The sequence below is a fragment of the Vigna unguiculata genome, chromosome 1 (genome assembly GCF_037176805.1).
Source record: "Vigna unguiculata cultivar grain cowpea cultivar isolate G323 ecotype 2 chromosome 1, ASM3717680v1, whole genome shotgun sequence".
NCBI lineage: Eukaryota > Viridiplantae > Streptophyta > Magnoliopsida > Fabales > Fabaceae > Vigna > Vigna unguiculata.
The window spans coordinates 29666484-29683537 of NC_140792.1; positions in this window are offsets into that span (position 1 = coordinate 29666484).

Sequence of the window (17054 nt, forward strand, 5' to 3'; positions counted from 1 at the left end):
TAATTGATATGTTCTGACAATAATAGAGTGAACTCTTATTATATGGCTATGTAAGTTTTGTAGAGAGGAAATTAAAAACAAAATCAGTTCTAAGCACTACAGTTAAATATTAGCATTAGCATACTAAACTTGTGTTTCAAATAATAAAAAAATATATATTAAAACGATATTGTTAGAAAATTGAAGTGTCTCGAAAATATAAAAAGGAAAATGATATACTGACCCCTTATTTTGACTCCACACTTGACTCCCTGACGTGACATGCACAGGTGGAATTTATTTTTGAAATTAAAAATAATTTTTTTGAAGCATTTTACAGAAGTGGCTTGTAGCGGAGGAGTTTAAGCGTTTCTATTTTCTCCTTCTCCCGCGCACTCAATCTTACCCATACTCTCTTGTCTCCGCACAGTCGCCGCACGAAATCTCTCTTCTCACCGGTAGGGTGTGCATTGTAGATGGCGAAGGGTTTATTGGTCAAAAGTTTTAACATTCTTTCCTTTCTCCCCTGCGCTCATTGGTATGAGTTCTGACTTCACCCCCTTTTATAGTCGCAGTTGTAGGTTCTATTTTCACCGGCTAGGGCAGCGGTTTTTGGAGTGGTTATTCTGGCGAAGGAAGATAACAAAATCTGTGTGGCGGCTAAACCTTGAAAGGGTTAGGGTTTGCGGACAGGGAGGGCGTTTGCTGTGGAGGAGTTCAACCGTTTGTCTTTTCTCCTTCTCCCGCGCACTCAGTCAAAAATCGTATTCTCTCCGCACAGTCGCCGTTTTTCTTCCCACCGGCAAGGTGTGCAGTGTAGACGGCGAATGGTTTTTTGGTCGAAAATTTGATCTTTCTTTCGTTTCTCCCCCCCGCTAACTGGTATGAGTCCTCATTTCACCCCCTGTTGTGGTCGCAGTTGTAGGTTCTATTGTCACCGGCAACGGCAGCGGCTTTTGGAGTGAAAGGGAGTTCTGACGAAGCATCTCCTCCATTGTTCAGTTGTTAATTTTAATTTTCATGGCACTGTTGAAATGATCTACTACATCTATGATATTAAACTTCTTTTATCACTGTGATATCCATGTAACTATCAGTTTAACTTATTATATGATCATCTATGTACAATTAACTGTTGACCAGCGACAAAGTTTTGGCACACCTTCATAATTTCTGATCTATGAAAAAGGTTATAGTATGAAACTCACTTACAATCAATCACATAAATAGAGTAAAATTTAATGTAGGCTACTGCCCATGATGAATCTATGGGTAAATTGTGGTACAAGTGGAACCTAACATACATGCCTAACACTAACAATAATAATTGGTTATCAATGAAGTATTAAGTGCTGACCTACAATAAAAATTTTGCACACCTTCCAAATTCGTGCTCTCTGAGATAACATAAATTCTACAAAAGTTAACCTTACCAAAATAGGTGTGTGATAATTGATAATAACTACTCCAAACTTAATGAAATATCACACCTTTATTGCGTATATGAAACATATTAAACAACAACAAACTACGTGTGCCATAATTCATCCACAACTCCAACATGATATTTTTGTTATCTGTATTAAAATTATATGATGACTCAAGAACAATTAAGTAGTGACCTGGTCCAAAAAATTGGACATAATAACTCTTAGATTTTTAAATGTAGATAAATCATATATTAAGTGTTGACCTGTGAACAACATCTTGCACATAATTACTGATTTGTCATCTGTGTGGTAACCAATATTACTAAATTTTGGACCACATATGTATTCGCTGTTCACCTGCTAACAAATTTAGTTGCACTCAATCAAAATTAAGATGAACAACATCCAACTATCACTTAACATAAACCACTCACAATTCCATAAATCCATGACTAAGCCAAACAAGGAAATTGTCATCAATCACGACCACAATTTCTAAACATAAAAAATACCAAATTTAGCAATAGAAATCCAAATTACAACAAACATAAAATCTCTAAATCAACTACTTATGGCGCTTCCTCCCACTAAATGTTGCAAAAGGAGTTCTTATTGCCACACTCCTAACACGCAACCGAGGACCCTCCCTTCGTCGCACATACATGTTGCTTTGTTCGGATTCTTGTGCTTCCTGATTTGAAAAATGAACTTCTTCCACATGACCCCTGTCACCAGAATTGCCAAATTCAATGCAGCCAGTGGGGTGGTTCGAATTAGGTGTTTGCGAATGACCAACACTTGCTTCACCAAACTCAGAAAACTTCATTTTGCCTTGCTGATGCTGGCGTTGGTTCTTCCTCTCAATCATCATTACATTCAAGTCTTCAAGTTCTTTTTGCAATTCCCCTAACACACTTTCTTGTTGTTCAACAGCTTTAATTAAGTCAACTATTTTAGTACTCTTAGTTTGACGTCCATATACCTCAAAACCTTCTTTACCGAAGGGATTGGTTAGCTCTTCTGAAGAGGCAGCAACATCTGCAACAACCTGAAACAATTCACTACAAACTTCAATCAATATAGATGACAGATTTAGGAAAAAAATCAAACAACAAAATACCCAACTTATAGTGTTATTTGTCAAATTCCTTTTAATTACGTTGTCCCCTGCTTTCATTTCCATCCAATGTAAGATTCTGGGAAATTTTGTCGTGCGCTGACAATCCTTTAAATTCGGAATCAAAAAATGGTCAAAAGACCATAACTGCCACAATTGTAATCAAAATCAGTCAAAACTCAACCAAATATTTTAAACAGATCAAACAAGTTTGAAATTAATTTAACATACAGTACCTGTAACAAATAAACACATCCAGCTACATGGAAGTGTTTGGTACTTTCTTTCTCCTTCAAGAACAATTTAGCTTCACATATACTGCCAACCAAAAACTCATACACCACTCAACCCCAATTAAATTTCCCAATACTACCAAGGTCATCAACAATGTTGAACAAAATAGAAAAAAACTATTCCACTACGATTGGGCAACAAAAACTCAGAAATTGCTAACAAAACGTAAAGCTTACCAAAATCCTCTAAACAAAGCACTTTAATATGTTTTAAGATGTAATCATATACCATTTCGATTTCAACAACTTTGGAAGCTCCAAATAAATTCCTTAAATCACTATTTAACCCTTCCTGGTTTAAATCAATGTTCTCACCAACCACCCTCAAACCTAGACCAATACATACATCTAAATAGGTAAATCCAACAACTTCTGCACTCATGTGAAACCCCCCCAACCTTTCCACCCACCTACTGATTAACGGAGTCAAAAGATTCCTAGATATTTTAACAGACTCTTTCAACTCGACCATCCATCCAAATGGTGTTCCTCGGATAAATGATTTTTGCTCATCTGTTAACTTCCTATTCAAACTACCAATCAATTTTGTCCGGCATGAATGCCTAAAACAGATTTGGAACAATAAAAAAAATAGGTATGTCATTTTTATCATAACAAATTTTAAAATAAATTGAAATCCAAAATTTATCATACCTTGCGGTCAACATTGAATTCACTTCCCTCACGGACTGCAGCCATATTTATGACCTGAATACATGAAAGATCACAAAAATTCAGTCATACCACATGCTTCTAGAAAATTCAACACAGATCATCACTTGTGACCAAACAGGTCATCACTCATACATCACACAAGTGTAATCAAGTTGGCAATGAAACCACATTAAAGAGATAATTTCAAATGAAATCACATTATCCATACTAAATCACCCCATAATCAACTATTGAGTGCTATCACATGAAAGATAAAAAAGATTGATTCAAACCACATGATTGCAAAAAATGCAGCACAACTCATCACTTGGATGCACACAAGTCATCATCAATAAATCATACAACTTTAACCCACTTGGGTATGAAACCACATCAAAGAAATAACTACAAATGAACGCATATTACCCATACTACATCACCTGCATATTACCCATACATAATCATCCCATAATCAACTATTGAGTGCTATCACATGAAAGATCACAAAAATTCAGTCATACCACACGCTTCCACAAAATTCAACACAGATCATCACTTGTGACCAAACAGGTCATCACTCATACATCACACAAGTGTAATCAAGTTGGAAATGAAACCAAATCTTAGGAATAATTACAAATTAACTCACATTATCCAAACAGAATCACCCAATAATCAATTATGGAATAAAGTAGTATGGAAGATCAAAAAGATTGAGTCAAACCACATGATTGCAAAAAATGCAGCACAACTCATCACTTGGATGCCCACAAGTCATCATCAATAAATCATACAACTTTAACCCACTTGGGTATGAAACCACATCAAAGAAATAACTACAAATGAACGCATATTACCCATACTACATCACCTGCATATTACCCATACATAATCACCCCATAATCAACTATTGAGTGCTATCACATGAAAGATCACAAAAATTCAGTCATACCACACGCTTCCACAAAATTCAACACAGATAATCACTTGTGACCAAACAAGTCATCACTCATACATCACACAAGTGTAATCAAGTTGGAAATGAAACCAAATCTTAGGAATAATTACAAATTAACTCACATTATCCAAACAGAATCACCCAATAATCAATTATGGAATAAAGTAGTATGGAAGATCAAAAAGATTGAGTCAAACCACATGATTGCAAAAAATGCAGCACAACTCATCACTTGGATGCACACAAGTCATCATCAATAAATCATACAACTTTAACCCACTTGGGTATGAAACCACATCAAAGAAATAACTACAAATGAACGCATATTACCCATACTTAATCACCCCATAATCAACTATTGACTGGTATGAATTCACAAAATTGAGTCAAACCACATTATTGCACAAAATGCAGCACAGATCATCACTTGTGAGCAAACAGGTCATCACAATAAAATAAGACAGATTTCATCAACCTAGTTAGAAAACTAGTATTCATGCACCTATCAAAGCACCAAAATCACAGAAAAGGAAAAATAACACAAACTTACCAACCACCGCCTGAATCGAACAACTGAAAGCACCAAAAACCCTAACTTCGCAAGCTTCGTCTTCGATTACAGTGTTGTGGTCATTCACCTGTATAAGATAGATGTTAAATTTGTCTTTAAACAATAACTGACTCGACTATGCCGGCGAAAACCAAAAAAAAAAAATCTCAGTTCCTTAACCAAAAAACCCACAACGACGACTTCGGAAAAAAAATACCACAAACATGTTGTCGTAGTGGAGAAACGCACAAAAATAAAACATACCTACGAACCACGAAGTTGAATCCAGCAATGGAGATGAAGAAAAACCCTAACTCTAGGAGGAACGTCTTCTCCCTTCGTCTTCTCTCTTCGTATGGAGTCACGTATTCTCCTTTCTTCCTTTCTCCCTTCGAGTGGGTTTTTCCTTTCTTTCTTTCTTTTCCCTTTTTTCGTTTTTGCTGTCTCTGCGCAACCCACTCTCCACACGAAAACCTAATTTCCAACCCTTTCAATTTTGACGCCCAAACCCACTCTCCAAAACGTGCTTCTAACCCGCTCAATATTTACGTCCAAACCCACTCTCCAAAACCTGCCACGTCTCAAGTAAAATGCTTCAAAAAAATTATTTTTAATTTCAAAAATAAATTCCACCTGTGCATGCCACGTCAGGGAGTCAAGTGTGGAGTCAAAATAAAGGGTCAGTATATCATTTTCCATATAAAAAAGCATATTGGGAATACAAATTTATTGTGCTTTACAACAAATGTTGGAGATCTATGTTTATTAAACGTACAGAATAAAAAATCTACAATGTGGCTGCTGGGATTCGAGCCCAGGTCTCCACGGCCACAACGTGGAATTCTTAGAATCAAGGGCGTATCCATTCACCGCCACATTTTCACCATATTCTAAACGTCGTTAGACTTTGTGAGAAGTTAAGCTTGAAGTTCACGACATAAAATATTAACACTAATATAAACTATATATTTATAAAAACGATGTGCTGTTTTTTTATTTTTTTTATAAAATGTTTTAAGGGTTAAATATGATTAATTATATGTTGAATGGAAAATGATGTGATCATTTTGAATGGTATAATTAAGTAACCATTTTGAATGGTATAATATCGACAATTAATACTTAAAAAAATCTTTTAGGACATATAAAATACGATATTTATCTATTTGAAATGAATCTCAGAGACAAATCATTTCAAAGTTTTGAAGGATATATATATATTTTTTTTACTGAAACTAAAACCAAAATTTATACATTTTATTTAGACTAAAAACAATAGTTTACAATTTTAGACAAACTAAAAATAAATAAATAAATTTGTACAGAGACCAGAGTAAAAATCATTTAATTGAAAATTTAATTACTTCATTAGTTTTTGTACATGTACAAACTTTACTTCTTATTTTTATATTTAAAAACATTCATTATAGTCCCTATAATAAATATCAGAAGGATGATTTTTAAGTGTAGACACTAAAATGTAGAGTTTGTTATGATCTATCTTTTAAAAACATTTAACTATTGTTAGAGGTAATAAGTTGTTTCTTGAGAATTTTAGCTTGATATGTTCAAATCGATGTGAATTCTTTGTACACAAGACTAACAAATATTAGAGTTTGATCAGAAAAATAGAAGACATAATCTGAATAGATGAATATGTAGTCTCGTGACTAGTGAATGCATAGAAGAATAGGATAATATTTGTCAATGGAAAGGAAAATCACACTTTACATTCATTAAATATGTTTACAAATAGACGAAAAAGAAAAACAGTTACAGAACTGTTATTGGCAGTTATAAAACAGTGTAACCTCCTAATAACTAAAAACAACTGAAAATAAAAAGAACGGAAGAGTGGTGAAAGGTCATTGCTAGTACAAAATTAAATAATAAAAAGAAAATATGACTTAGATATAACATTATTCAAGGTGAGAGATTTGGACGAATGAAAGCCTGAACATATTGTAACGAACCAATCACAAATGAGAAAGTGGGATCGGAGAAGGAAGCAGATCCAGACTTGGAGAGCTTATAAGAAGAGGCCATCGGAGATAAAACAGAGTGAGCCTCAATCATTTGGGTCTTGTGCAAAAGATCACGAATGTATTTACTCTGTGTCATAACCACTGAGTTGTCTGAACGATTCTGGATTTCAATATCCAAGAAATAGTCCGGTTCACCAAGTTGTTTGAGAGAAAAAGTGGAGTATAAGTAAGCTGCTGAATGAGAGAATTAGAGGTGTATCTGATGTCATCGACATAAATCAAAATATACAAAGGGTGGGAATTATGATGATAAAACAATAAATGTTGAACCAGTGGTGGATGTTGATCATAAATTTTGGAAGAGTCAAAATAATATATTCAAAACTTAGATTCGTTTCAAAAATGTAATCTCAAACCTTTGATCTTAAAAAACGACCTCTCTAATTAAATCCTTCAATTTTTAGTATCATCCTTCAAAATAGGTGAAGAATTCAAAATATGTAAACAAATAAATATGTCTTGTTTTCATCTTTATGAAATCTTGCTTTATCATCTTTAAAAAATAATCTATTCTTTTGTTCTTTATCCATATATTTTTTTTTAAGTTTAAATTTTTTTATTAAAATCTAATAAGAAATTGACAGACTTAATTATTAAAATAAAAATTTATGATAATCAAGTCACAATTAAAAAAGTTATGAAAAAATACATAAGACATAGTTTTTCTTATATATTCATAAAAAGTTAAATCTACACAAAACTCAAAACTCAAAATACTATTTATAAAACTAGCATAAACACAGGCGTTATCGCGTCTATGTGTATGCATTTTTTAAATATGTGTGATATTATATTAGTAGGTGATGATATTGTAATGTTATAAGTTAATATATAAAATAAAATTATATTTATTATAAAATAAAATTATATTTATTATAAAATAAAATTATATTTATTAAAAATAAAGTAAAATATATAAAAAAAGATGAGAGAACAACCGTTGATAAATAAAGAAGAAGAGAAGAAACAGAGATAGATGATTTTATAAAAAACTTGTAAAAATAACGGTCAATTTTCAAAAAATTAATAAATAATTATATTTTAAAGGGTAAAATTGGTATTTTGAAATGTGAACACAAAAGAAAGACTCTTATTTATATATTGTTATAGATAATATTTCACGGACAAATAAAGAGTTATTCCTTTTATCTTCAACAATGAAATATAACATGTGAGGAACAAGAATAGAAAGAATGAGTTTGTGTCTAAGTTCATATTTTTATTCAAAAACAACAGAAAACATGTGAGAGTGAGAATACGTGAGAAATTCAACGAGAACGAAAGAGAATGTAAAAAATATCTCAAAAAATTTGTTTATTATATATTATATTTAATTTTATGTTTTATTACTATTGTGTCCACAATTACTTATTCCTAATTTACCATTTACAATATAATTATCTATTTATTTTTAAAGACTAACAGTTATTTCTACATGTTCTCTCTACAACTATTTTCTTCTTCTTTTATATTCATTAAGAGTTATTTTCTTTTCTTTCCTCCCTTTATTCCCCTCTGTTTTTAATAAATATAGATTTATTTTGTTTATTAACCTAGTGATATTACTATATCATCACATACTAATATAATATCATATATATTTAGAAAATTCATACACATAGGCGCAACAACATATATATTTATGCTAATATTTTATAAAATAAATAAAAATTTACTTAATTTAATTTATATATATATATATATATTTAAAAAAAATCTAGGAGGGGGCATGGCCCCCCTACAAGAACACTAAGTTTTGCCACTGTGTTTAAGGGATCAAATTTGGTAGATTGGAAACCAAGACAAGAAAGAGTAGATTTTAGCTTGTCAAACCATTGTCTAGGAGTCTCTTTGAGACCATAGAGAGCTTTATTAAGTTTGCAAACTAAAGATTTGTCAACAGTTTCAAAACCATCCATAAGATAATAATTGGAGAAAAGGTTTCTTTAAAATCAAATCCCCATACTTGATTGTATCCTTTAGCAACCAAGCGAGTTTTGTACTTGTTAACACTACCATCGAGATTCTCTTTAATACGAAATACCCATTTCCAACCCACTACTTTTCAACCAGAAGGTAGAGAGACCAAATCCTAGGTATGTTGTTGAATAAGAGCTTCATATTTTGAACACATAGCTGTACCCCAATCAAGATTTTTAAGAGTCTATGAAAAGCTATAAGGTTCAACATTGGTTGGTAATAGTCAAGGATGAACGTTGCGGTGAGTGGCAGTAACTTTTGAACAAGATTGCATAGGATGAGATACAAGAGAAGGAAGTGGAGGATTGTTGTTGGAAGGAGGAGACTCAATAGGAGGATATGAGGCTGAGTAGAGACAAGAGGAGAAGACTAAAATATCAAGGAGAGAGGAAGGACAGTGGCAGGATCAGTAGATGTTGGAAAAAGTTCATAATAAGGAAATTTGATTTGGTTGAAAAGAACATATTTGAAGTATACATGCGACTAGATTTGGACAAATACAAATAATTTGTGAGAATTGGAATACCCGAGAAATGTAACATCCCGGTCGGATATTACTAATTTAAATAATTAAAATAGGAAATAAGTATAAAATCGCATTTATGATAATTCATTTTCCCAAAACGCGAGAAAATTTAAAACATTTATTATATCACAATAAACCAAAATCCACAAACTATAATTGTCGATTACAAATTTCAAGTCTGGTAAGATAAATGTTTACAAAATTTTTAAAATCCATAAAACAAGAAAACATCATAAAAGCTTTTCCTCAAGCTAGCCGCTCTCTGAAACTATGCTTCACCAGCAACACCTATAACATCATTTGCTCCCGTATAACACATTACACGATCATCGCCAAACACAAGCAGATAGGGTGAGCTCAACAGAATAAACGTGCACTACACAAAATAATAAATAACCATACAATATTCCAATTCCAACACTTTTAATTCTCTAAAGTCTCATCACATAGTACATTATTCTCTCATAACCAACTAGTTTCCTTTACCACGCCCCAACGCATCTTGGGAAGAACAAGCAACAATCCTTACCTGTTCACCAAAACTCGGTAAAAGCATTACTTTTCTTAGGACTTACAAGCAACCATCCTTGCCTGCTCACCAAAACCCAGCAAGAGCACAACCCTTACATATTCACCAAAACCCGGTAAGAGCGTTGCTTTTCCTAAGACTCACAAGCCACAACCTTTAATCCTTGACCTCCAAATCTTCCTCTAGACGCCTCTTGATTCTACACCCTTTGATGATTACATTGATCGATCCTTGTTGTCACGATTGTCTACTCGCCCCTCCAACTACAGGCCACCACCTAATAGTCCACACACAGGAATAAATTTGTCACGGCCACAATTCATAACATCAAGTAGAGTTCCCCAATACGAACTGCAGATTATATTTATCCCAAGACTACCAAACTTGTCAAATAACACCGAGGAAGGCAATCTTCCGGAACTCATTTGTACGAGCCACGATTTCGCACACTCCACTAGACTTCCAAAACCACCAGGCTACAACCTCGAGTGGCCACGTGTTACCCCAATACAAGTTGAACTCCTAACATGACCCCAGCAAAGCATCGCATCAAAACCTCCATCCAAAGTTGTGTAGAATCCTCCTCGCAATCCAATTTAGCACCTAGAACCGCCTGGCGCCTCGTTCGCATCGCCTGGCGAAAACTGGTTCAACATCACCTGGCAGGACACTTGGCATCGGGCGCCAGCCCACTGGATTTTGGTCCAGGCCCAGTTCTACGACACACCGCCTAGCGGGACCACTTACGTCGCCAAGCGCCAGCTCTCGGGTTTTGCTCCAAAATTCACTTTATGGTCTATCTCCTGGCGGTTTACACTGTTTCGCTAGATGCCACACCAGTAACTGGTAATTTACTGGTTTTTGACACTCTAGAATAGGTTCCAATGAACCTATTTACACAAGATACTCAATTCACGCAAAACATGCATCCATGACAAGTAATACACTTTCATATCTTTAAGTTGAACTCAAGTACACAATATCACATGGTCATACATAAAACACAATCATATCATTGCTTTCATACATCATGGAGAATCACAATAAATTCACATAAAACCATCAAAACAAAGTGTTATACCCAACACACAATCCTGGACAACCAAACAATATAAAAGCCAGGAAGAACACATAACCATTACCCCAAAATATCGCACGAGCAATAAAATAGTAATAATAATAATAATAATAATAATAATAACAATAACAACAACAATAACAACAACAATAATAATAATAATAATAATAATAATAATAATGAAATGAAACAATAAATATAAAAATAATAATAAAATAAAATGAAACAATAATGAAGATTTCTGACGTTGGAAGGACGAGGGGTGCATGATGGTTAGCATCGACTAAAAACCGACCAAAGGATGAAGCTTTCTAGGGAAGCAGATTAAGATCATCTCAAAGTTGGTTAGATGCTGAAAGTGCACCAGGAAAAGGATTGACGTCGTCTTAAAATCGATTAGCATAGAGGAAGATTGGGGTCGCCATGGAGTCGACCTGATGTTGAAGAAGTATTAGTTCTTCGTAAGGTTGACCTAATGCCTCCGATGTGTGGGAAGGAAGAAAGTGGGAAGTAGCTGTTGTCTCTGTATAACCGAGGTTATTACAACATGATAAATGTTGGTGACGTGTCGTGTGTCGTCTGTGGATCGACTTATCAATATTAAGTTGTATTTGGATGAACAAAAGCACGTAAAGATAGAATTTTAGATTATATTAGGCGGTTATGAGATGTATAATATCAAGTATTATTTGAGGGAATATTCTAGTTGTTGTTTAGGAGGATATTTTGGATTATCTTTAATGCTATTATCATGCATTAACTGATTATGTATATTTGTAACCAATTTGTCTTCTATAAATAAAAATGGTACTCCCATGATTAAGGGACGAATAAATTTTGACCTAAGCGAGTCATTAGCTAAGGTTGAAATTTGTCTTTCTATTTGTTTTTATTTGAAGGAAAATAATAATAAAATAAAATGAAACAATAATACTAATAAAACAAAATAATAAGATAAAATAATAATAATAATAATAAAATAAGCAATAATAATAAAAACAATAATAATGATAATAAAATCATAAATAAAATTAAACAACGATAATAATAACAATAATAATAAAATAATAGTAAAATAAAATAATAATAATAATAATAGAATTAATAATAAAATAAAATGAAATGAAAATAATAATAATATAAATAATTATTATTATTATTATTATTATAAAATGAAATTTTAAAAATAATAATAATAATAAAATGAAATGAAACAGTAATAATTAAATAATAATACTAATAAGATAAGATAGTAATAATAAAACAAGATAATAAAATTATAAATAAAATAATAATAATAATATAAATAATTATTATTATTATAATAATAACAATAACAATAAAATAAAATTTTAAAAATAAAAATAAAAATAAAATAAAATGAAATAATAATAATAATTAAATAGTAATACTATTGAGAAAAACAATAATAATATTGATAAAATAAAACATTAATAATAAATCAATGATAATAAAATCATCAATAAAACAAAACAATAATAATAAATATGATAAAATAATTATAATATTAAAAATAATTATAATTATAAAATAAAATAAAATGAAATTAATAATAATAAGAATAATAAAAATAAAAATAAAAAAATAATAATAATAATCATAAGTGTGTCGTATATAGGGGAAAAGTTGTAAACAATTGCATATAATATAATTAAAACGGAAAATGACAACTCCCTCCTAATATGCACACATATACTCATACTCATACTCATAACATGTGTTCATATATGTGTCCACAATAAATTAAATAATTAAAACATCACATTAATGACATGCAAAAGACCCAAGTCCCCCTCAAATGCACTAAGTGTGTCTAACCACTTGAATTACCACTACTCCTTTATCATAATTCTCTGCATTAGTTACTTTATAGATTCTTTCCCTCACATTTATTAAATAAATATTTATTTATTTACTTAATTCTTCCGGGTCATGGTTGTTATATGGACGAAGAAAAGGAAAAGAAGCAAAACCAAATACCTTCGAAAAAGCCATAGTTAGGAGAATTGTTATACAAGACAATGTAGGGAACCTAAAACTGCAATAAGGCAGTTGGTAACCTATTAATCAAGTAAACAATAGTTTGGAAGGAAAAATCTCATAATTTTAAGGGAAGAGAAGAATGATGTAATAAGGCCAACCCAATTCGGTAATATGTTGGTGTTTTCATTCCACCACACAATTTCGACGATAAGTGTGAGAACAAATTGTGTAGTGTGTGAGATAGTTGCAATAAAGGATTTAAAAGACCTAAATTCACCATCCCAATCAGATTGAAGGCTTTTTATTTTGGTAACAACTAAAGTTCAACCATAAATTTAAATTCTTGAAAAATGGTATAAGCATCAGACTTAAGTTTAAGAGTTGCAACACCACCCAACGCCATTCACTTGCGCCTAGTGCATTTTTGAACCTTGTTAACTAAATTTTTCATAGTCATTTTTTAGTTAAACAAAACCTAAATTATCCTCCTAATGAAGTATTGGGAAAATGACTTAAGATCAAATCCAAGAAAATTATACGTGTTAAGTTTAATTTGCGTAATTTAATCTCGCCAAAAAGAAAATAGAATAAAACAAAACAGGGAAAGAAATTGAAATAAATAAAAGTAATTAAAAGAAAGTTTTGGATTTTTATTCAATTAAAAACTAAACTATCTAAATACATGATGAAATTAAATTAAGATATGAGTGAATGCAATGCATGAGATACAAGGAACCTATAATGGAATCTAAAATGGAATGAAGATGAACCTAAAAGATGAGGCATGCAGTGTAGATGTCAGATACCACTTGTTGTATTAGACCATGAGCAATGTAAAATGAGCTTGACACAAGACCAAGATGATGTGCGTGAATCCCTATTGGCAACAGAACTTAAATTGCAGAAGTGCATGTTAAAACCAGATTTAAATTGTGCACCTGAATGCAATGCAAATTTGTTCAGATAGATGAATGGAAAATGAATTTTTGGAAAAGCAATGGCCAACTGTTATAATGTATAATGACTAAGATAGATAAATGAATGGCAATAAGAAAATGATGTTGACTTGGATGAGATTATGTGAATTATGTGAGCACTAAACTAGAATAGAACAACAACAAACCAGCTTAAAACATATATGTGACAGCATTAAAGTAGCACATAATAACAGCAAGATCAATTCAATGAGCATGAACCCAGGTGGCCATATTAAGCCAGCACGTAACAACAACTACTCAACCAATTTCACCTTAGAAATCAGGAAACTTTTTTATGCAGAATGAGTGCAAAATTTTGGATTTGGAAACAACAACACAAGGCAAATTAGTTTACAAATGCAGTAAATTTACTAAAACCATAGTAGATTTTTTTTTTGGAATAAAATGAGCACTTTAAAAACCAATTGGCAGCAAAATTTTATCTATGACAATAGAGAATCAAAGTTCAAGTTCAGCAGCATAAATCCCAATCAACAATATAGAACAAATTTCATATTGGAACAATTTTAGGATTCATTCATCACAACCACATACCTAATCAATTATGCTAGGTTGGTACTTGGATGCAATGCTAAGCTGCTGTAAGGCCCACTTAAATTCAGTCCTAATGTTTAAGGACTGCCCTAATCTGTTGGGCCTAAGGCTGGCCCATAGGATTTCGAAACCCATTTCTCTTCCACATAAGTTGTTCCTCATCCAGTACCTCCCTCTTTTCTAGCTCTGTTATATTGGTTCCAACTAAGGTTCCTTTTGATAATCTTGTTTCCTTTCTATTCCATTATTTTTCCAGCTCATTAAGCTGTTCCAGGAGCTTTGGTGCTCATTGTTGGGTGTTTACCATTGTTCACTAGCCTCTGTCCAGGTAAAGGAAGCTAGGGTCTATCATATTTTTCGTAAATATGTCTATTTTCAACTCTGTTTCATATTTGTATGGCTTGTGTGCTATTGTGAATGTATGGAATGCATTTATATGCTATTTGGTTTGAGTGGTCTGTTGATGCGTGCTTGAACTAAAGCGAGATCTGATGTTCTCGTCCAAGCGAGCTTGTCTCGTCTAGGCGAGAATAGCAGAAACTGACCCAGGTTGCTGCTCGAGCTCTCACTCAGGCAGGAAGCTTTCGTTTTGAGCGAGGAAGCATCTCGCTCAAGTGAGAACTCATGGTGTCCTGTTGTGGTTCGCTTGGTTGTAGCTCAGGCGAGAGACCTCACCTTTGGGTGAAGAGCAGTGTCGCTCAGGCAAGGAGATCTCGCCCAAGCAAGAACTCGCAAACCTTGTTATGCGTTCCGTTGGCAGTCTCGCCTAAGCGAGGACTTGTTGCTTGAGCGAGACTGGTGCTAAAATTTGTGTTCTTTTCCATGTTTTTGGTTGTTGGTTGCATGGTTGGTTGGAGTGCCTTATTTAAAGTATGAAGTATGTGAGTATGCATATAATATTTGATGTATGGTGCCATGTAGATTGTATGAGATTAAATGGGGATGAGATGTTGCTATGTTGAACATGAAATGGAAAGTCTATATGAATTTTGTGGGATGGTTGGCTATATATATTGGTATGAGATTGGTATGTATGATGATTTTATGCTGGTTGGTGATACATGATTTTGGTGCGGTTTAGGACGTAATTCCATGAATTTCTAGGTGAGATCACATGATGGTCCCTGATTGGTCAAGACGTAATTCCATGATGGTTTCGTAGTGGTGCCTCATGGTCAGGACGTAATTCCATGACCCTTGTTAGTGGGAGCTCATGGTGGTGCTTCATGGTTAGGACGTAATTTCACGAAGGTTTCCTGGTGGTGCCTCATTATATAATTTAGTAACGATTCAAGTAAGGATTGCATCCTGATCAATGGCGGAAGTATGAAGGGACAAGGGGGAGCCACGACTCCCTCAACCATTTTTTTTTAATTTTATTTACTATATATTTAAAAAATAATATTTATAAATTATTACTTTATTTATATTAATTAATTTTATTTTATTTTATTTTCTATATATTTTTAAAAATATATTTATATATTATTACTTTATTTATATATTATTATCTTATTTAAATTAATTTAGTTTGAAAAATCTTTTTTAAAATTTAAAAATCACTTTTTTTTCTTTATTATAATTTCTTATACTTTTTTATTTGGTTTCTCTCTTCTGTGCCTTCATCTCTTTCTCCCGTTTTATTTTCATCTCAATTTTTACCATCAATTTCTTATTATTTTCAAAATCAAATTGCACTACCACAAAATTGAAGAGTTAAGAAACATTTTGGATTGAACAATTTCTTCTTTTGAGTACATTCATCTTTTCCTTTTTATTTTTTAAGCAATATGTTTCTCTCTTGTATGTGGCTTTTCTACGCTCTAGACATGTATGTGTTAGAAATCATAAAATCATGCTTTAATTGTTGATCAAACTCTTCTTTGTGTAGATAGAGCTATTTTAAGCTTTGAAATTGTGTAAGGGAAGAACAAGATTAGGAATTACTCTAAGTTAAAGGAAGTTAATCATTTAGAAGTTATTAGTTTTCTTAAAATATTGAGTCTTGCTTTTAAGATTTAATTTGAAGTATTCATAATTTTATCTTTTTGTAAATAGGTGAGAGGTGAAAAATTTATATTAGAAAAATTATGATAAAGAGTAAAAGAATTGATTCTTTTTTCAAGAGGAAGGCTTGTGATGAAAATGAAAAAAATGCATCTACGTCATCTAAAATTGAGAAACTTCACGAGAATCCAAATATTGAAGAATTTATCAACAATGCAAGAGTTATGTACATGTTTGGCAACAACAAAAAATTCTGAAGTTTACTACTTGATAAATAGATTACTTTGTCTTATCATGACTCTTCCAGTTTCTACAACTACAACTGAAAGATCTTTTTCTACAATGAAAATAATCAAGAACAAGTTGAGAAAT